Source organism: Ranitomeya imitator, chromosome 3 (assembly GCF_032444005.1).
Source record: "Ranitomeya imitator isolate aRanImi1 chromosome 3, aRanImi1.pri, whole genome shotgun sequence".
NCBI lineage: Eukaryota > Metazoa > Chordata > Amphibia > Anura > Dendrobatidae > Ranitomeya > Ranitomeya imitator.
This window is the reverse complement of record NC_091284.1, coordinates 843,837,276-843,860,290: the sequence shown is the minus strand read 5'-3', so window position 1 is coordinate 843,860,290 and position 23,015 is coordinate 843,837,276. Positions and strand designations below refer to the sequence as shown.

Sequence of the window (23,015 nt, the reverse complement as noted above, 5' to 3'; positions counted from 1 at the left end):
ACCACGCAAAGGGGGCAAAAAGACCCTCCGTACCGAACTAACGGCACGGAGGTACACCCTCTGCGTCCCAGAGCTTCCAGCAAGCAGAAAAAAAACAAATTGACAAGCTGGACAGAAAAAAAACAGCAAACAAATAGCAAAGAGGAACTTAGCTATGCAGAGCAGCAGGCCACAGGAACGATCCAGGAGGAAACAGGTCCAATACTAGAACATTGACTGGAAGCCAGGATCAAAGCACTAGGTGGAGTTAAATAGAGAAGCACCTAACGACTTCACCACATCACCTGAGGAAGGAAACTCAGAAGCCGCAGTACCACTTTCCTCCACCAAAGGAAGCTCACAGAGAGAACCAGCCGAAGTACCACTTGTGACCACAGGAGGGAGCTCTGCCACAGAATTCACAACAGTACCCCCCCCTTGAGGAGGGGTCACCGAACCCTCACCAGAGCTCCCAGGACGACCAGGATGAGCCATATGAAAGGCACGAACAAGATCGGGAGCATGGACATCAGAGGCAAAGACCCAGGAATTATCTTCCTGACCATAACCCTTCCACTTAACCAGATACTGGAGTTTCCATCTTGAAACACGAGAATCCAAAATCTTCTCCACAATATACTCCAACTCCCCTTCCACCAAAACCGGGGCAGGAGGATCAACAGATGGAACCATAGGTGCCACGTATCTCCGCAACAATGACCTATGGAATACGTTATGTATGGAAAATGAATCTGGAAGGGTCAGACGAAAAGACACAGGATTAAGAACCTCAGAAATCCTATACGGACCAATAAAACGAGGTTTAAACTTAGGAGAGGAAACCTTCATAGGAATATGACGAGAAGATAACCAAACCAAGTCCCCAACCCGAAGTCGGGGACCCACACAGCGTCTGCGATTAGCGAAACGTTGAGCCTTCTCCTGGGACAAAGTCAAATTGTCCACCACATGAGTCCAAATCTGCTGCAACCTGTCCACCACAGTATCCACACCAGGACAGTCCGAAGACTCAACCTGCCCTGAAGAGAAACGAGGATGGAACCCAGAGTTGCAGAAAAACGGTGAAACCAAGGTAGCCGAGCTGGCCCGATTATTAAGGGCGAACTCAGCCAAAGGCAAAAAGGACACCCAGTCATCCTGATCAGCAGAAACAAAGCATCTCAGATATGTTTCCAAGGTCTGATTGGTTCGTTCGGTCTGGCCATTAGTCTGAGGATGGAAAGCCGAGGAAAAAGACAAGTCAATGCCCATCCTACCACAAAAGGCTCGCCAAAACCTCGAAACAAACTGGGAACCTCTGTCAGAAACGATATTCTCCGGAATGCCATGCAAACGAACCACATGCTGGAAAAACAATGGCACCAAATCAGAGGAGGAAGGCAATTTAGACAAGGGTACCAAATGGACCATCTTAGAGAAGCGATCACAGACCACCCAAATGACTGACATCTTTTGAGAGACGGGAAGATCTGAAATAAAATCCATAGAGATATGTGTCCAAGGCCTCTTCGGGACTGGCAAGGGCAAAAGCAACCCACAGGCACGAGAACAGCAGGGCTTAGCCCGAGCACAAATCCCACAGGACTGCACAAAAGTACGCACATCCCGCGACAGAGATGGCCACCAAAAGGATCTAGCCACCAACTCTCTGGTACCAAAGATTCCAGGATGACCAGCTAACACCGAACAATGAACCTCAGAGATAACTTTATTCGTCCACCTATCAGGGACAAACAGTTTCTCCGCTGGGCAACGATCAGGTTTATTAGCCTGAAATTTTTGCAGCACCCGCCGCAAATCAGGGGAGATGGCAGACAAAATTACTCCCTCTTTGAGGATTCCTGCCGGCTCAGATACACCCGGAGAGTCGGGCACAAAACTCCTAGACAGAGCATCCGCCTTCACATTTTTAGAGCCCGGAAGGTATGAAATCACAAAGTCAAAACGGGCAAAAAACAACGACCAACGAGCTTGTCTAGGATTCAACCGCTTGGCGGACTCGAGATAAGTCAAGTTCTTATGATCAGTCAAGACCACCACGCGATGCTTAGCTCCTTCAAGCCAATGACGCCACTCCTCGAATGCCCACTTCATGGCTAGCAACTCTCGATTGCCCACATCATAATTACGCTCAGCAGGCGAAAACTTCCTGGAAAAGAAGGCGCATGGTTTCATCACCGAGCAATCAGAACTTCTCTGCGACAAAACAGCCCCCGCTCCAATCTCAGAAGCATCAACCTCGACCTGGAACGGAAGCGAAACATCTGGTTGACACAACACAGGGGCAGAAGAAAAACGACGCTTCAACTCTTGAAAAGCTTCCACCGCAGCAGAAGACCAATTGACCAAATCAGCACCTTTCTTGGTCAAATCGGTCAATGGTTTAGCAATACTAGAAAAATTGCAGATGAAGCGACGATAAAAATTAGAAAAGCCCAGGAACTTTTGCAGACTTTTCAGAGATGTCGGCTGAGTCCAATTATGGATGGCTTGGACCTTAATAGGATCCATCTCGATAGTAGAAGGGGAAAAGATGAACCCCAAAAATGAAACCTTCTGAACACCAAAGAGACACTGCAAGGACTCCAAGAAAAACCCACAACGCCTAGCATACTCCAAGTCCATCAAATTCAGAGCAGCGCCTGAGTCCACAAATGCCATGACAGAATACGATGACAAAGAGCAGATCAAGGTAACGGACAGAAGAAATTTTGACTGTACCGTACCAATGGTGGCAGACCTAGCGAACCGCTTAGTGCGCTTAGGACAATCAGAGATAGCATGAGTGGAATCACCACAGTAGAAACACAGCCCATTCAGATGTCTGTGCTCTTGCCGTTCAACTCTGGTCAAAGTCCTATCGCACTGCATAGGCTCAGGTTTAAGCTCAGGTAATACCGCCAAATGGTGCACAGATTTACGCTCCCGCAAGCGTCGACCGATCTGAATGGCCAAAGACATAGACTCATTCAGACCAGCAGGCATAGGAAATCCCACCATGACATCTTTAAGGGCTTCAGAGAGACCTTTTCTGAAAATAGCTGCGAGCGCACCTTCATTCCACTGAGTGAGTACGGACCACTTTCTAAATTTCTGACAATATACCTCTATTTCATCCTGACCCTGACACAGAGCCAGCAAATTCTTCTCTGCCTGATCCACAGAATTAGGCTCATCGTACAGCAATCCGAGCGCCAGGAAAAATGCATCGATATTACTTAATGCAGGATCCCCTGGCGCAAGGGAAAATGCCCAGTCCTGAGGATCGCCACGCAAAAAAGAAATAACGATCCTAACTTGTTGAACTGGGTCACCAGAGGAGCGAGGTTTCAAAGCCAGAAATAGTTTACAATTATTTTTGAAACTCAGAAATTTAGTTCTATCTCCAAAAACAAATCAGGAATAGGAATTCTCGGTTCTAACATAGAATTCTGAACCACAAAGTCTTGAATACTTTGCACTCTTGCCGTGAGCTGATCCACACATGAAGACAGACCTTTAATGTCCATGTCCACACCTGTGTCCTGAACCACCCAAATGTCTAGGGGAAAAAAAAAGGCAAAACACAGTGCAAAGAAAAAAAAATGGTCTCAGAACTTCTTTTTTCTCTCTATTGAGAATCATTAGTACTTTGGCTTCCAGTACTGTTATGAAAGGTAATTCAGTACCACAATGGACATAGAGGTCAGCGCACATACAGTGACCTGACAATAACCCAAAAAACAAGAACGAGCTCTGAGACGTGGGAACTCTGCTGACCGCAATCCCTAATCCTCTCCAACCACACTAAAGGCAGCCGTGGATTGCGCCTAACGCTGCCTATGCAACTCGGCACGGCCTGAGAAACTAGCTAGCCTGAAGATAGAAAATAAGCCTACCTTGCCTCAGAGAAATACCCCAAAGGAAAAGGCAGCCCCCCACATATAATGACTGTGAGTTAAGATGAAAAGACAAACGTAGAGATGAAATAGATTTAGCAAAGTGAGGCCCAACTTTCTGAACAGAGCGAGGATAGGAAAGGTAACTTTGCGGTCAACACAAAACCCTACAAAAACCACGCAAAGGGGGCAAAAAGACCCTCCGTACCAAACTAACGGCACGGAGGTACACCCTCTTCGTCCCAGAGCTTCCAGCAAGCAGAAAAAAACAAATTGACAAGCTGGACAGAAAAAAAACAGCAAACAAATAGCAAAGAGGAACTTAGCTATGCAGAGCAGCAGGCCACAGGAACGATCCAGGAGCAAACAGGTCCAATACTAGAACATTGACTGGAAGCCAGGATCAAAGTACTAGGTGGAGTTAAATAGAGAAGCACCTAACGACTTCACCACATTACCTGAGAAAGGAAACTCAGAAGCCGCAGTACCACTTTCCTCCACCAACGGAAGCTCACAGAGAGAACCAGTCGAAGTACCACTTGTGACCACAGGAGGGAGCTCTGCCACAGAATTCACAACAGAGAAGCACAGAGTAATGAAGAAGGCAGAGGACAAGTTTAGGATGGGGAGGAGCACAAAGTAATGTAGAAGGCAAAGGACAGGTCGAGGAGGAGGAGGACAGAGTAATGTAGAAGGCAAAGGACAGGTCGAGGAGGAGGAGGAGGACAGAGTAATGTAGAAGGCAAAGGACAGGTCGAGGAGGAGGAGGAGGACAGAGTAATGTAGAAGGCAAAGGACAGGTCTAGGAGGAGGAGGACTGAGTAATGTAGAACGCAAAGGAGAGGTCTAGGAAGTGGAGCACAGAGTAATGTAGAAGGCAGAGGACAGGTCTAGGAGGAGAAGGACAGAGTAATGTAGAAGGCAAAGGACAGGTCTAGGAGGAGCACAGAGTAATGTAGAAGGCAGAGGACAGGTCTAGGAAGTGGAGCACAGAGTAATGTAGAAGGCAGAGGACAGGTCTAGGAGGAGCACAGAGTAATGTAGAAGGCAAAGGACAGGTCGAGGAGGAGGAGGACAGAGTAATGTAGAAGGAAGAGGACAGGTCTAAGAGGAGGACAGAGTAATGTAGAAGGCAGAGGACAAGTTTAGGATGGGGAGGAGCACAAAGTAATTTAGAAGGCAGAGGACAGGTTGAGAAGGAGGAGGACAGAGTAATGTAGAAGGCAAAGGACAGGTCGAGGAGGACAGAGTAATGTAGAAGGCAGAGGAAAACAGTAATGCAGAAGGCAAAGGACAGGTCGAGGAGGAGCACAGAGTAATGTAGAAGGCAGAGGACAGGTCTAGGAGGAGGAGGACAGAGTAATGTACAAGGCAAAGGAGAGGTCTAGGAGGAGGAGGACAGAGTAATGTACAGTCATGGCCAAAAATTTTGAGACTGAGACAAATATTAATTTTTCCAAAGTCTACTGCTTCATTTTTTCTAATGACAATTTGCATATACTCCTGAATGTCAGAGTGATCAGCTTAACAGCAATTAGGGTCTGTTTCCACGATCAGGAAACGCTGCGTGTCTGACGCTGCATAGAGCCGCAGCGTCAGACACGCAGCGTCCAGATGTTACAGCATAGTGGAGGGGATTTAATGAAATCCCGTCTCCACTATGCGTGGTAACACGCATGCGGCGGCCCTGCGACTCCGGACATGCTGCGCGTCTTTTCAGATCGCAGCATGTCCGTATATCTTGCGGCGACGCTGCGTCGCCGCAAGATATAGCACAGGGCCCTATGGTGGGGAGCGATGATGCCGGATGTGTGCTGTGAACACATCCGGCATCATCGCGTCCCAGAAAGGGGGCGGGGCTACCGCAGAGCGGCTAAGCCGCTCCGGCGATACCGCCGGCCATCCTGACCGTGGAAACATACCCTTACTGTACTTGCAAAGTCAATATTTGCCCAAAAAATGAACTTTAACCCCCAAAACACATTTCAACATCATTGCAGTCCTGCCTTAAAAGGAGCAGCTAACATGGTTTTAGTGCTTGATCCATTAACACAGGTGTGGGTGTTGATGAGGACAGGGCTGGCGATCAATCAGTCATGATTAAGTAAGAATGACATCACTGGACACTTTAAAGGAGGCTGGTGCTTGGTATCATTGTTTCTCTTCAGTTAACCATGGTTATCTCTAAAGAAACACATGCAGCCATCATTGCACTGCACCAAAATGGCCTAACAGGGAAGAGTATCGCAGCTACAAAGATTGCACCTCAGTCAACAATCTATCGCATCATCAAGAACTTCAAGGAGAGAGCTTCCATTGTTGTCAAAAAGGCTCCAGGGCGCCCAAGAAAGACCAGCAAGCGCCAGGACCGTATCTTAAAACTGTTTCAGCTGCGGGATCGGACTACTAGCAGTGCCGAGATTGCTCAGGAATGGCAGCAGGCTGGTGTGAGTGCTTCTGCACTGCGGAGACTCTTTGAGCAAGGCCTGGTTTCAAGGAGGGCAGCAAAGAAGCCACTTCTCTCCAGAAAAAACATCAGGGACCGACTGATATTCTGCAAAAGGTACAGGGAGTGGACTGCTGAGGACTGGGGCAAAGTCATTTTCTCTGATGAACCCCTTTTCGATTGTTTGGGACATCTGGAAAACAGCTTATTCGGAGAAGAAGAGGTGAGCGCTACCACCAGTCTTGTCTCATGCCAACTGTAAAGCATCCTGAAACCATTCATGTGTAGGGTTGCTTCTCAGCCAAGGGAATCGGCCTAAAAACACAGCCATGAATAAAGAATGGTACCAGAATGTCCTCCAAGAGCAACTTCTCCCAACAGTCCAAGAGCAGTTTGGCGCCCAACAATGCCTTTTCCAGCATGATGGAGCACCTTGCCATAAAGCAAAGGTGATAACTAAATGGCTCATGGAACAAAACATAGAGATTTTGGGTCCACGGCCTGGAAACTCTCCAGATCTTAATCCCATTGAGAACTTGTGGTCAGTCATCAAGAGACGGGTGGACAAACAAAAACCAGCAAATTCTGGCAAAATGCAAGAATTGATTATACAAGAGTGGACTGCTATCAGTCAGGATTTGGTCCAGAAGTTGATTGAGAGCATGCCAGGGAGAATTGCAGAGGTCTTGAATAAGAAGTGTCAACACTGCAAATATTGACTTGCTGCATTAACTCATTCTAACTGTCAATATAACCTATTGGTACTCATAATATGATTGCAATTATATTTATGTATGTGATATAAACATCAGACAAACACTAGTAAAAACCAGAGGGCAGCAGATCATTCTCAAAAATTTTGGCCATGACTGTAGAAGGCAAAGGACAGGTCTAGGAGGAGGAGGACAGAGTAATGTAGAAGGCAGAGGCCACGTAGAGAATATGGAGGAGCAAGGAGAAAGAAAGGAGAGGAGGCGGTAGAAGACAGAAAGGAGGAAGACAGGAGGCAGTAGAGGAAAAGAGAAAAAGGGAGTGGAGGAGGAAGAAATGGGGAGAAAGGAGGAGAGGAGGTGGTAGAAGGAAGGGGTGAGAGGGTCCAAGGTGGTGCACCCCATCTGTGTGTACTTGAGGCACCCCTACTTAAGTACATCTCCCACGAATATACCAAGCTCCGGACCGTGCCCCCTGAATATACCAAACTCCAGACCACACCCCCAAAATATACCAAGCTCCGGACCGTGCCCCCGTATATACCAAGCTCCGGACCACACCCCCAGAATATACCAAGCTCCAGACCGCGCCCCCAAAATATACCAAGCTCCACACCGTGCCCCCGAATATACCAAGCTCCAGACCGCGCCCCCAAAATATACCAAGCTCCACACCGTGCCCCCGAATATACCAAGTTCCAGACCGCGCTCCCCGAATATACCAAGCTCCAGACCGCGCCCCCAGAATATACCAAGCTCCGGACCGCGCCCCTTGAATATACCAAACTCCAGACCACACCCCCAGAATATACCAAGCTCCAGACCACGCCCCTTGAATATACCAAACTCCAGACCACACCCCCAGAATATACCAAGCTCCAGACCGCACCCCCAAAATATACCAAGCTCCACACCGTGCCCCCGAATATACCAAGCTCCAGACCACACCCACAGAATATACCAAGCTCCAGATCTCGCCCCCGAATATACCAAGCTCCAGACCACACTCCCAGAATATACCAAGCTCCAGACCACACTCCCAGAATATACCAAGCTCCAGACCGCACTCCCCAAATATACCAAGCTCCAGACCACGCCCCTTGAATATACCAAACTCCAGACCACACCCCCAGAATATACCAAGCTCCAGACCGTGCCCCCAAAATATACCAAGCTCCACACCGTGCCCCCGAATATACCAAGCTCCAGACCACACCCACAGAATATACCAAGCTCCAGATCTCGCCCCCGAATATACCAAGCTCCAGACCACACTCCCAGAATATACCAAGCTCCAGACCGCGCTCCCCAAATATACCAAGCTCCAGGCCGCACCCCCAGAATATACCAAGCTCCAGACCGCGCCCCCAGAATATACCAAGCTCCAGACCACACCCCCAGAATATACCAAGCTCCGGACCACGCCCCTTGAATATACCAAACTCCAGACCACACCCCCAGAATATACCAAGCTCCAGACCACGCCCCTTGAATATACCAAGCTCCACACCGCGCCCCCAGAATATACCAAGCTCCAGACCGTGCCCCCGAATATACCAAGCTCCAGACCACACCCACAGACTATACCAAGCTCCACACCGCGCCCCCAGAATATACCAAGCTCCAGATATCGCCCGCGAATATACCAAGCTCCAGACCACTCCCCCAGAATATACCAAGCTCCACACCGCGCCCCCAGAATATACCAAGCTCCAGACCACTCCCCCAGAATATACCAAGCTCCACACCGCGCCCCCAGAATATACCAAGCTCCAGATCTCGCCCCCGAATATACCAAGCTCCAGATCTCGCCCCCGAATATACCAAGCTCCAGACCACTCCCCCAGAATATACCAAGCTCCACACCGCGCCCCCAGAATATACCAAGCTCCAGACCACTCCCCCAGAATATACCAAGCTCCACACCGCGCCCCCAGAATATACCAAGCTCCAGATCTCGCCCCCGAATATACCAAGCTCCAGACCACTCCCCCAGAATATACCAAGCTCCAGACCACACCCCCAGAATATACCAAGCTCCAGACCACACCCCCAGAATATACCAAGCTCCAGACCACACCCCCAGAATATACCAAGCTCCAGACCACACCCCCAGAATATACCAAGCTCCACACCGCGCTCCCCAAATATACCAAGCTCCAGACCGTGCCCCCGAATATACCAAGCTCCAGATCGTGCCCCCCCCAAATATACCTCCAGACCACGCACCCCGAATATACCAAGCTCCAGACCACACCCTCCGAATATACCAAGCTCCAGACCATGCCCCCGAATATACCAAGCTCCAGACCACTCCCCCAGAATATACCAAGCTCCAGACCACGCCCCTGAATATACCAAACTCCAGACCGCGCCCCTGAATATACCAAGCTCCAGACCATGCCCCGAATATACCAAGCTCCAGACCATGCCCCCGAATATACCAAGCTCCAGACTGTGCCCCCCCAAATATATCTCCAGACCGTGCCCCCCCAAAATATACCTCAAGATCGCGCTCCCCGAATATACCAAACTCCAGACCACACCCCCCGAATATACCAAGCTCCAGACCGTGCCCCCGAATATACCAAGCTCCAGACCGTGCCCCCGAATATACCAAGCTCCAGACCGTGCCCCCGAATATACCAAGCTCCAGACCGTGCCCCCGAATATACCAAACTCCAGACCACACCCCCCGAATATACCAAGCTCCAGACCGTGCCCCCGAATATACCAAGCTCCAGACCGCGCCCCCGAATATACCAAGCTCCAGACCGCGCCCCCGAATATACCAAGCTCCAGACCGCGCCCCCAGAACATACCAAGCTCCAGACCGCGCCCCTGAATATACCAAGCTCCAGACCGCGCCCCCGAATATACCAAGCTCCAGACCGTGCCCCCAGAAAATACCAAGCTCCACACAGCCAATGAATAAAACACCTCCTCTTCTCTCACGTGATGTGCAGAGGTAGGCAGCCATACACGGAGGTAGGTGGGGGACAGGGGCAGTCACACAGTAACTCGGGGGCAGGTGGTGGTCCTGAGAAGTAACTCGGGGGCAGGTGGTGGTCGGGGTAGTTACACTGTTACTCGGGGGCAGGCGGTGGTCGGGGCAGTTACACTGTTACTCGGGGGCAAGCGGTGGTCAGGGGCAGTTACACTGTTACTCGGGGGCAGGCGGTGGTCGGGGGCAGGCGGTGGTCGGGGCAGTTACACTGTTACTCGGGGCAGGCGGTGGTCGGGGCAGTTACACTGTTACTCGGGGCGAGCGGTGGTCGGGGCAGTTACACTGTTACTCGGGGGCAGGCGGTGGTCGGGGCCGTTACACTGTTACTCGGGGGCAGGCGGTGGTCGGGGGCAGTTACACTGTTACTCGGGGGCAGGCGGTGGTCGGGGGCAGTTACACTGTTACTCGGGGGCAGGCGGTGGTCGGGGGCAGTTACACTGTTACTCGGGGGCAGGCGGTGGTCGGGGCAGTTACACTGTTACTCGGGGGCAGGCGGTGGTCGGGGCAGTTACACTGTTACTCGGCGGCAGGCGGTGGTCGGGGGCAGTTACACTGTTACTCGGGGGCAGGCGGTGGTCGGGGCAGTTACACTGTTACTCGGGGGCAGGCGGTGGTCGGGGCAGGCGGTGGTCGGAGGCAGTTACACAGTTACTCGGGGGCAGGCGGTGGTCAGGGGCAGTTACACAGTTACTCGGGGGCAGGCGGTGGTCGGGGGCAGTTACACTGTTATTCGGGGGCAGGCGGTGGTCGGGGGCAATTACACTGTTACTCGGGGGCAGGCGGTGGTCGGGGGCAGTTACACTGTTACTCGGGGGCAGGCGGTGGTCGGGGGCAGTTACACTGTTACTCGGGGGCAGGCGGTGGTCGGGACAGTTACACTGTTACTCGGGGGAAGGCGGTGGTCGGGGGCAGTTACACTGTTACTCGGGGGAAGGCGGTGGTCGGGGGCAGTTACACTGTTACTCGGGGGAAGGCGGTGGTCGGGGCAGTTACACGGTTACTCGGGGGCAGGCGGTGGTCGGGGGCAGTTACACTGTTACTCGGGGGCAGGCGGTGGTCGGGGCAGTTACACTGTTACTCGGGGGTAGGCGGTGGTCGGGGCAGTTACACTGTTACTCGGGGGCAGGCGGTGGTCGGGGCAGTTACACTGTTACTCGGGGGCAGGCGGTGGTCGGGGCAGTTACACTGTTACTCGGGGGCAGGCGGTGGTCGGGGCAGTTACACTGTTACTCGGGGGCAGGCGGTGGTCGGGGCAGTTACACTGTTACTCGGGGGCAGGCGGTGGTCGGGGCAGTTACACTGTTACTCGGGGGCAGGCGGTGGTCGGGGCAGTTACACTGTTACTCGGGGGCAGGCGGTGGTCGGGGCAGTTACACGGTTACTCGGGGGCAGGCGCTGGTCGGGGGCAGTTACACGGTTACTCGGGGGCAGGCGCTGGTCGGGGGCAGTTACACGGTTACTCGGGGGCAGGCGGTGGTCGGGGGCAGTTACACGGTTACTCGGGGGCAGGTGGTGGTCGGGGCAGTTACACGGTTACTCGGGGGCAGGCGGTGGTCGGGGGCAGTTACACTGTTACTCGGGGGCAGGCGGTGGTCGGGGGCAGTTACACTGTTACTCGGGGGCAGGCGGTGGTCGGGGGCAGTTACACTGTTACTCGGGGGCAGGCGGTGGTCGGGGCAGTTACACTGTTACTCGGGGGCAGGCGGTGGTCGGGGCAGTTACACTGTTACTCGGGGGCAGGCGGTGGTCGGGGCAGTTACACTGTTACTCGGGGGCAGGCGGTGGTCGGGGGCAGTTACACGGTTACTCGGGGGCTGGTTGTGGTCGGGGGCAGTTACACGGTTACTCGGGGGCAGGCGGTGGTCGGGGGCAGTTACACTGTTACTCGGGGGCAGGCGGTGGTCGGGGGCAGTTACACTGTTACTCGGGGGCAGGCGGTGGTCGGGGGCAGTTACACTGTTACTCGGGGGCAGGCGGTGGTCGGGGCAGTTACACTGTTACTCGGGGTCAGGCGGTGGTCGGGGCAGTTACACTGTTACTCGGGGGCAGGCGGTGGTCGGGGCAGTTACACTGTTACTCGGGGGCAGGCGGTGGTCGGGGGCAGGCGGTGGTCGGGGCAGTTACACTGTTACTCGGGGGCAGGCGGTGGTCGGGGCAGTTACACTGTTACTCAGGGGCAGGCGGTGGTCGGGGCAGTTACACGGTTACTCGGGGGCAGGCGGTGGTCGGGGCAGTTACACTGTTACTCGGGGGCAGGCGGTGGTCGGGGCAGTTACACTGTTACTCGGGGGCAGGCGGTGGTCGGGGGCAGTTACACGGTTACTCGGGGGCTGGTTGTGGTCGGGGGCAGTTACACGGTTACTCGGGGGCAGGCGGTGGTCGGGGGCAGTTACACTGTTACTCGGGGGCAGGCGGTGGTCGGGGGCAGTTACACGGTTACTCGGGGGCTGGTTGTGGTCGGGGGCAGTTACACGGTTACTCGGGGGCAGGCGGTGGTCGGGGGCAGTTACACTGTTACTCGGGGGCAGGCGGTGGTCGGGGGCAGTTACACTGTTACTCGGGGGCAGGCGGTGGTCGGGGGCAGTTACACTGTTACTCGGGGGCAGGCGGTGGTCGGGGGCAGTTACACTGTTACTCGGGGGCAGGCGGTGGTCGGGGGCAGTTACACTGTTACTCGGGGGCAGGCGGTGGTCGGGGCAGTTACACTGTTACTCGGGGGCAGGCGGTGGTCGGGGGCAGTTACACTGTTACTCGGGGGCAGGCGGTGGTCGGGGGCAGTTACACTGTTACTCGGGGCAGGCGGTGGTCGGGGCAGTTACACTGTTACTCGGGGGCAGGCGGTGGTCGGGGCAGTTACACTGTTACTCGGGGGCAGGCGGTGGTCGGGGCAGTTACACGGTTACTCGGGGGCAGGCGGTGGTCGGGGCAGTTACACTGTTACTCGGGGGCAGGCGGTGGTCGGGGCAGTTACACTGTTACTCGGGGGCAGGCGGTGGTCGGGGGCAGTTACACTGTTACTCGGGGGCAGGCGGTGGTCGGGGGCAGTTACACGGTTACTCGGGGGCAGGCGGTGGTCGGGGCAGTTACACGGTTACTCGGGGGCAGGCGGTGGTCGGGGCAGTTACACTGTTACTCGGGGGCAGGCGGTGGTCGGGGGCAGTTACACTGTTACTCGGGGCAGGCGGTGGTCGGGGGCAGTTACACTGTTACTCGGGGGCAGGCGGTGGTCGGGGGCAGTTACACTGTTACTCGGGGCAGGCGGTGGTCGGGGCAGTTACACTGTTACTCGGGGGCAGGCGGTGGTCGGGGCAGTTACACGGTTACTCGGGGGCAGGCGGTGGTCGGGGCAGTTACACTGTTACTCGGGGGCAGGCGGTGGTCGGGGCAGTTACACTGTTACTCGGGGGCAGGCGGTGGTCGGGGGCAGTTACACGGTTACTCGGGGGCAGGCGGTGGTCGGGGCAGTTACACTGTTACTCGGGGGCAGGCAGTGGTCGGGGGCAATTACACGGTTACTCGGGGGCAGGCGGTGGTCGGGGCAGTTACACTGTTACTCGGGGGCAGGCGGTGGTCGGGGGCAGTTACACGGTTACTCGGGGGCAGGCAGTGGTCGGGGGCAGTTACACGGTTACTCGGGGCAGGCGGTGGTCGGGGCAGTTACACGGTTACTCGGGGGCAGGCGGTGGTCGGGGCAGTTACACTGTTACTCGGGGGCAGGCGGTGGTCGGGGGCAGTTACACTGTTACTCGGGGGCAGGCGGTGGTCGGGGGCAGTTACACTGTTACTCGGGGCAGGCGGTGGTCGGGGCAGTTACACTGTTACTCGGGGGCAGGCGGTGGTCGGGGCAGTTACACGGTTACTCGGGGGCAGGCGGTGGTCGGGGCAGTTACACTGTTACTCGGGGGCAGGCGGTGGTCGGGGGCAGTTACACTGTTACTCGGGGGTAGGCGGTGGTCGGGGCAGTTACACTGTTACTCGGGGGCAGGCGGTGGTCGGGGCAGTTACACTGTTACTCGGGGGCAGGCGGTGGTCGGGGCAGTTACACTGTTACTCGGGGGCAGGCGGTGGTCGGGGCAGTTACACTGTTACTCGGGGGCAGGCGGTGGTCGGGGCAGTTACACTGTTACTCGGGGGCAGGCGGTGGTCGGGGCAGTTACACTGTTACTCGGGGGCAGGCGGTGGTCGGGGCAGTTACACTGTTACTCGGGGGCAGGCGGTGGTCGGGGGCAGTTACACGGTTACTCGGGGGCAGGCGGTGGTCGGGGCAGTTACACTGTTACTCGGGGGCAGGCGGTGGTCGGGGGCAGTTACACTGTTACTCGGGGGCAGGCGCTGGTCGGGGGCAGTTACACTGTTACTCGGGGGCAGGCGGTGGTCGGGGCAGTTACACTGTTACTCGGGGCAGGCGGTGGTCGGGGCAGTTACACTGTTACTCGGGGCAGGCGGTGGTCGGGGCAGTTACACGGTTACTCGGGGGCAGGCGCTGGTCGGGGCAGTTACACTGTTACTCGGGGCAGGCGGTGGTCGGGGCAGTTACACGGTTACTCGGGGGCAGGCGCTGGTCGGGGGCAGTTACACGGTTACTCGGGGGCAGGCGCTGGTCGGGGGCAGTTACACGGTTACTCGGGGGCAGGCGGTGGTCGGGGGCAGTTACACGGTTACTCGGGGGCAGGTGGTGGTCGGGGCAGTTACACGGTTACTCGGGGGCAGGCGGTGGTCGGGGGCAGTTACACTGTTACTCGGGGGCAGGCGGTGGTCGGGGGCAGTTACACTGTTACTCGGGGGCAGGCGGTGGTCGGGGGCAGTTACACTGTTACTCGGGGGCAGGCGGTGGTCGGGGCAGTTACACTGTTACTCGGGGGCAGGCGGTGGTCGGGGCAGTTACACTGTTACTCGGGGGCAGGCGGTGGTCGGGGCAGTTACACTGTTACTCGGGGGCAGGCGGTGGTCGGGGGCAGTTACACGGTTACTCGGGGGCTGGTTGTGGTCGGGGGCAGTTACACGGTTACTCGGGGGCAGGCGGTGGTCGGGGGCAGTTACACTGTTACTCGGGGGCAGGCGGTGGTCGGGGGCAGTTACACTGTTACTCGGGGGCAGGCGGTGGTCGGGGGCAGTTACACTGTTACTCGGGGGCAGGCGGTGGTCGGGGCAGTTACACTGTTACTCGGGGGCAGGCGGTGGTCGGGGCAGTTACACTGTTACTCGGGGGCAGGCGGTGGTCGGGGCAGTTACACTGTTACTCGGGGGCAGGCGGTGGTCGGGGGCAGGCGGTGGTCGGGGCAGTTACACTGTTACTCGGGGGCAGGCGGTGGTCGGGGCAGTTACACTGTTACTCGGGGGCAGGCGGTGGTCGGGGCAGTTACACGGTTACTCGGGGGCAGGCGGTGGTCGGGGCAGTTACACTGTTACTCGGGGGCAGGCGGTGGTCGGGGCAGTTACACTGTTACTCGGGGGCAGGCGGTGGTCGGGGGCAGTTACACGGTTACTCGGGGGCTGGTTGTGGTCGGGGGCAGTTACACGGTTACTCGGGGGCAGGCGGTGGTCGGGGGCAGTTACACTGTTACTCGGGGGCAGGCGGTGGTCGGGGGCAGTTACACGGTTACTCGGGGGCAGGCGGTGGTCGGGGCAGTTACACGGTTACTCGGGGGCAGGCGGTGGTCGGGGCAGTTACACTGTTACTCGGGGGCAGGCGGTGGTCGGGGGCAGTTACACTGTTACTCGGGGCAGGCGGTGGTCGGGGGCAGTTACACTGTTACTCGGGGGCAGGCGGTGGTCGGGGGCAGTTACACTGTTACTCGGGGCAGGCGGTGGTCGGGGCAGTTACACTGTTACTCGGGGGCAGGCGGTGGTCGGGGCAGTTACACGGTTACTCGGGGGCAGGCGGTGGTCGGGGCAGTTACACTGTTACTCGGGGGCAGGCGGTGGTCGGGGCAGTTACACTGTTACTCGGGGGCAGGCAGTGGTCGGGGGCAGTTACACGGTTACTCGGGGGCAGGCGGTGGTCGGGGCAGTTACACTGTTACTCGGGGGCAGGCAGTGGTCGGGGGCAGTTACACGGTTACTCGGGGGCAGGCGGTGGTCGGGGCAGTTACACTGTTACTCGGGGGCAGGCGGTGGTCGGGGGCAGTTACACTGTTACTCGGGGGCAGGCGGTGGTCGGGGGCAGTTACACGGTTACTCGGGGGCAGGCGGTGGTCGGGGCAGTTACACGGTTACTCGGGGGCAGGCGGTGGTCGGGGCAGTTACACTGTTACTCGGGGGCAGGCGGTGGTCGGGGGCAGTTACACTGTTACTCGGGGGCAGGCGGTGGTCGGGGGCAGTTACACTGTTACTCGGGGCAGGCGGTGGTCGGGGCAGTTACACTGTTACTCGGGGGCAGGCGGTGGTCGGGGCAGTTACACGGTTACTCGGGGGCAGGCGGTGGTCGGGGCAGTTACACTGTTACTCGGGGGCAGGCGGTGGTCGGGGCAGTTACACGGTTACTCGGGGGCAGGCGGTGGTCGGGGCAGTTACACGGTTACTCGGGGGCAGGCGGTGGTCGGGGCAGTTACACGGTTACTCGGGGGCAGGCGGTGGTCGGGGCAGTTACACTGTTACTCGGGGGCAGGCGGTGGTCGGGGGCAGTTACACTGTTACTCGGGGGCAGGCGGTGGTCGGGGGCAGTTACACTGTTACTCGGGGCAGGCGGTGGTCGGGGCAGTTACACTGTTACTCGGGGGCAGGCGGTGGTCGGGGGCAGTTACACTGTTACTCGGGGGCAGGCGGTGGTCGGGGCAGTTACACGGTTACTCGGGGGCAGGCGGTGGTCGGGGCAGTTACACGGTTACTCGGGGGCAGGCGGTGGTCGGGGCAGTTACACGGTTACTCGGGGGCAGGCGGTGGTCGGGGCAGTTACACTGTTACTCGGGGGCAGGCGGTGGTCGGGGCAGTTACACTGTTACTCGGGGGCAGGCGGTGGTCGGGGGCAGTTACACGGTTACTCGGGGGCAGGCAGTGGTCGGGGCAGTTACACTGTTACTCGGGGGCAGGCGGTGGTCGGGGCAGTTACACTGTTACTCGGGGGCAGGCGGTGGTCGGGGCAGTTACACTGTTACTCGGGGGCAGGCGGTGGTCGGGGCAGTTACACGGTTACTCGGGGGCAGGCAGTGGTCGGGGGCAGTTACACTGTTACTCGGGGGCAGGCGGTGGTCGGGGCAGTTACACGGTTACTCGGGGGCAGGCGGTGGTCGGGGCAGTTACACGGTTACTCGGGGGCAGGCGGTGGTCGGGGCAGTTACACGGTTACTCGGGGGCAGGCGGTGGTCGGGGCAGTTACACTGTTACTCGGGGGCAGGCGGTGGTCGGGGCAGTTACACGGTTACTCGGGGGCAGGCGGTGGTCGGGGCAGTTACACTGTTACTCGGGGGCAGGCGGTGGTCGGGGGCAGTTACACTGTTACTCGGGGGCAGGCGGTGGTCGGGGCAGTTACACTGTTACTCGGGGGCAGGCGGTGGTCGGGGGCAGTTACACTGTTACTCGGGGGCAGGCGGTGGTCGGGGCAGTTACACTGTTACTCGGGGGCAGGCGGTGGTCGGGGCAGTTACACGGTTACTCGGGGGCAGGCGGTGGTCGGGGCAGTTACACGGTTACTCGGGGGCAGGCGGTGGTCGGGGCAGTTACACGGTTACTCGGGGGCAGGCGGTGGTCGGGGCAGTTACACTGTTACTCGGGGGCAGGCGGTGGTCGGGGGCAGTTACACTGTTACTCGGGGCAGGCGGTGGTCGGGGCAGTTACACTGTTACTCGGGGGCAGGCGGTGGTCGGAGGCAGTTACACGGTTACTCGGGGCAGGCGGTGGTCGGGGCAGTTACACGGTTACTCGGGGGCAGGCGGTGGTCGGAGGCAGTTACACGGTTACTCGGGGGCAGGCGGTGGTCGGGGGCAGTTACACTGTTACTCGGGGGAGGCGGTGGTCGGGGGCAGTTACACGGTTACTCGGGGGCAGGCGGTGGTCGGGGGCAGTTACACTGTTACTCGGGGCAGGCGGTGGTCGGGGGCAGTTACACGGTTACTCGGGGGCAGGCGGTGGTCGGGGCAGTTACACGGTTACTCGGGGGCAGGCGGTGGTCGGGGGCAGTTACACGGTTACTCGGGGGCAGGCGGTGGTCGGGGCAGTTACACGGTTACTCGGGGGCAGGCAGTGGTCGGGGGCAGTTACACTGTTACTCGGGGGCAGGCGGTGGTCGGAGGCAGTTACACGGTTACTCGGGGGCAGGCGGTGGTCGGGGGCAGTTACACTGTTACTCGGGGCAGGCGGTGGTCGGGGCAGTTACACGGTTACTCGGGGGCAGGCGGTGGTCGGGGGCAGTTACACGGTTACTCGGGGGCAGGCGGTGGTCGGAGGCAGTTACACGGTTACTCGGGGGCAGGCGGTGGTCGGGGGCAGTTACACTGTTACTCGGGGCAGGCGGTGGTCGGGGGCAGTTACACGGTTACTCGGGGGCAGGCGGTGGTCGGGGGCAGTTACACGGTTACTCGGGGGCAGGCGGTGGTCGGGGCAGTTACACTGTTACTCGGGGGCAGGCGGTGGTCGGGGCAGTTACACGGTTACTCGGGGGCAGGCGCTGGTCGGGGCAGTTACACGGTTACTCGGGGGCAGGCGGTGGTCGGGGCAGTTACACGGTTACTCGGGGGCAGGCGGTGGTCGGGGGCAGTTACACGGTTACTCGGGGGCAGGCGGTGGTCGGAGGCAGTTACACGGTTACTCGGGGGCAGGCGGTGGTCGGGGGCAGTTACACGGTTACTCGGGGGCAGGCGGTGGTCGGGGGCAGTTACACGGTTACTCGGGGGCAGGCGGTGGTCGGAGGCAGTTACACGGTTACTCGGGGGCAGGCGGTGGTCGGGGGCAGTTACACTGTTACTCGGGGCAGGCGGTGGTCGGGGGCAGTTACACGGTTACTCGGGGGCAGGCGGTGGTCGGGGGCAGTTACACGGTTACTCGGGGGCAGGCGGTGGTCGGGGCAGTTACACTGTTACTCGGGGGCAGGCGGTGGTCGGGGCAGTTACACGGTTACTCGGGGGCAGGCGCTGGTCGGGGCAGTTACACGGTTACTCGGGGGCAGGCGGTGGTCGGGGCAGTTACACGGTTACTCGGGGGCAGGCGGTGGTCGGGGCAGTTACACTGTTACTCGGGGGCAGGCGGTGGTCGGGGCAGTTACACGGTTACTCGGGGGCAGGCGGTGGTCGGGGGCAGTTACACGGTTACTCGGGGGCAGGCGGTGGTCGGGGCAGTTACACGGTTACTCGGGGGCAGGCGCTGGTCGGGGCAGTTACACGGTTACTCGGGGGCAGGCGGTGGTCGGGGCAGTTACACGGTTACTCGGGGGCAGGCGGTGGTCGGGGCAGTTACACGGTTACTCGGGGGCAGGCGGTGGTCGGGGCAGTTACACGGTTACTCGGGGGCAGGCAGTGGTCGGGGGCAGTTACACTGTTACTCGGGGGCAGGCGGTGGTCGGGGCAGTTACACGGTTACTCGGGGGCAGGCGGTGGTCGGGGCAGTTACACGGTTACTCGGGGGCAGGCGGTGGTCGGGGCAGTTACACTGTTACTCGGGGGCAGGCGGTGGTCGGGGCAGTTACACGGTTACTCGGGGGCAGGCGGTGGTCGGGGGCAGTTACACGGTTACTCGGGGGCAGGCGGTGGTCGGGGCAGTTACACGGTTACTCGGGGGCAGGCGCTGGTCGGGGCAGTTACACGGTTACTCGGGGGCAGGCGGTGGTCGGGGCAGTTACACGGTTACTCGGGGGCAGGCGGTGGTCGGGGCAGTTACACTGTTACTCGGGGGCAGGCGGTGGTCGGGGCAGTTACACGGTTACTCGGGGGCAGGCGGTGGTCGGGGCAGTTACACGGTTACTCGGGGGCAGGCGCTGGTCGGGGCAGTTACACGGTTACTCGGGGGCAGGCGGTGGTCGGGGCAGTTACACGGTTACTCGGGGGCAGGCGGTGGTCGGGGCAGTTACACGGTTACTCGGGGGCAGGCGCTGGTCGGGGCAGTTACACGGTTACTCGGGGGCAGGCGGTGGTCGGGGCAGTTACACGGTTACTCGGGGGCAGGCGGTGGTCGGGGCAGTTACACTGTTACTCGGGGGCAGGCGGTGGTCGGGGCAGTTACACGGTTACTCGGGGGCAGGCGGTGGTCGGGGCAGTTACACTGTTACTCGGGGGCAGGCGGTGGTCGGGGCAGTTACACTGTTACTCGGGGGCAGGCGGTGGTCGGGGCAGTTACACGGTTACTCGGGGGCAGGCGGTGGTCGGGGCAGTTACACGGTTACTCGGGGGCAGGCGGTGGTCGGGGCAGTTACACGGTTACTCGGGGGCAGGCGGTGGTCGGGGCAGTTACACTGTTACTCGGGGGCAGGCGGTGGTCGGGGCAGTTACACTGTTACTCGGGGGCAGGCGGTGGTCGGGGGCAGTTACACGGTTACTCGGGGGCAGGCGGTGGTCGGGGGCAGTTACACGGTTACTCGGGGGCTGGTTGTGGTCGGGGGCAGTTACACTGTTACTCGGGGGCAGGCGGTGGTCGGGGCAGTTACACTGTTACTCGGGGGCAGGCGGTGGTCGGGGCAGTTACACGGTTACTCGGGGGCAGGCGGTGGTCGGGGGCAGTTACACTGTTACTCGGGGGCTGGTTGTGGTCGGGGGCAGTTACACTGTTACTCGGGGGCAGGCGGTGGTCGGGGCAGTTACACTGTTACTCGGGGGCAGGCAGTGGTCGGGGCAGTTACACGGTTACTCGGGGGCAGGCGGTGGTCGGGGGCAGTTACACGGTTACTCGGGGGCAGGCGGTGGTCGGGGGCAGTTACACTGTTACTCGGGGGCAGGCGGTGGTCGGGGCAGTTACACTGTTACTCGGGGGCAGGCAGTGGTCGGGGCAGTTACACGGTTACTCGGGGGCAGGCGGTGGTCGGGGGCAGTTACACGGTTACTCGGGGGCAGGCGGTGGTCGGGGGCAGTTACACGGTTACTCGGGGGCAGGCAGTGGTCGGGGCAGTTACTCGGTTACTCGGGGGCAGGCGGTGGTCGGGGGCAGTTACACGGTTACTCGGGGGCAGGCGGTGGTCGGGGGCAGTTACACGGTTACTCGGGGGCAGGCGGTGGTCGGGGGCAGTTACACGGTTACTCGGGGGCTGGTTGTGGTCGGGGGCAGTTACACTGTTACTCGGGGGCAGGCGGTGGTCGGGGCAGTTACACTGTTACTCGGGGGCAGGCAGTGGTCGGGGCAGTTACACGGTTACTCGGGGGCAGGCGGTGGTCGGGGGCAGTTACACTGTTACTCGGGGCAGGCGGTGGTCGGGGGCAGTTACACGGTTACTCGGGGGCAGGCGGTGGTCGGGGGCAGTTACACGGTTACTCGGGGGCAGGCGGTGGTCGGGGGCAGTTACACTGTTACTCGGGGGCAGGCGGTGGTCGGGGGCAGTTACACGGTTACTCGGGGGCAGGCGGTGGTCGGGGGCAGTTACACTGTTACTCGGGGGCAGGCGGTGGTCGGGGCAGTTACACTGTTACTCGGGGGCAGGCAGTGGTCGGGGGCAGTTACACTGTTACTCGGGGGCAGGCGGTGGTCGGGGGCAGTTACACTGTTACTCGGGGGCAGGCGGTGGTCGGGGGCAGTTACACTGTTACTCGGGGGCAGGCGGTGGTCGGGGCAGTTACACTGTTACTCGGGGGCAGGCAGTGGTCGGGGCAGTTACACGGTTACTCGGGGGCAGGCGGTGGTCGGGGGCAGTTACACTGTTACTCGGGGGCAGGCGGTGGTCGGGGGCAGTTACACTGTTACTCGGGGGCAGGCAGTGGTCGGGGCAGTTACACGGTTACTCGGGGGCAGGCGGTGGTCGGGGGCAGTTACACTGTTACTCGGGGGCAGGCGGTGGTCGGGGCAGTTACACTGTTACTCGGGGGCAGGCAGTGGTCGGGGCAGTTACACGGTTACTCGGGGGCAGGCGGTGGTCGGGGGCAGTTACACTGTTACTCGGGGGCAGGCGGTGGTCGGGGCAGTTACACTGTTACTCGGGGGCAGGCAGTGGTCGGGGCAGTTACACGGTTACTCGGGGGCAGGCGGTGGTCGGGGGCAGTTACACGGTTACTCGGGGGCAGGCGGTGGTCGGGGGCAGTTACACGGTTACTCGGGGGCAGGCGGTGGTCGGGGGCAGTTACACGGTTACTCGGGGGCAGGCAGTGGTCGGGGCAGTTACACGGTTACTCGGGGGCAGGCGGTGGTCGGGGGCAGTTACACGGTTACTCGGGGGCAGGCGGTGGTCGGGGGCAGTTACACGGTTACTCGGGGGCAGGCGGTGGTCGGGGGCAGTTACACGGTTACTCGGGGGCAGGAGGTGGTCGGGGCAGTTACACGGTTACTCGGGGGCAGGCGGTGGTCGGGGCAGTTACACGGTTACTCGGGGGCAGGCGGTGGTCGGGGCAGTTACACGGTTACTCGGGGGTGGTCACGTGCTGTCGGGCACGGATTTCGGGCACAGGGAGCGGTAGGTGTCGGCGTCTCCCTACGGCAGGTCTCACTCACCCTCGGGCGCGGTCCCGGCGGCGCGCACTCTCCCTCGGGCGCGGTCCCGGCGGCGCGCACTCTCCCTCGGGCGCGGTCCCGGCGGCGCGCACTCTCCCTCGGGCGCGGTCCCGGCGGCGCGCACTCTCCCTCGGGCGCTGTCAGGCCGCGGCCTCCCCGTCTCCGGCCGCCATTGTACAGAGAACAGCTGAGAGTGGTGACGTCACCTCAGCGACTCCCATAACTGCCCCGCCCCTGGTGACGTCACCAGCTGCAGCCACCACGTGACGGTGAGTAGCCGAATGATTGCCATGGTAACTGGAGCTGTTCCCTCCGCTCATCCGTACATAGATATCGGCGGCAGGGCGGAGGGAGGAGCCGCTGCCTGTCTGAGGGGCGGGGTCTGCTGTCTGAGGGACGGGGTCTGCTATGTGAGGGGC

General features: G+C 59.3%; 1 protein-coding gene across 2 annotated transcripts in view; it reads right to left on the bottom strand.

Moving 5' to 3' along the window:
• TRIM3 (tripartite motif containing 3) overlaps window positions 1-22,727 on the bottom strand; it is a 91,819-nt gene extending 69,092 nt beyond the window's left edge. Inside the window, exon 1 of one of the 2 annotated variants that reach the window (XM_069759612.1) lies at window positions 22,597-22,727. The gene's annotated coding sequence lies outside the window, so the exon portion shown is untranslated. The remainder of the gene's footprint in view (window positions 1-22,596) is intronic. The other variant, XM_069759613.1, reaches the window with a different exon arrangement.
• Window positions 22,728-23,015: the final 288 nt, after the last annotated feature.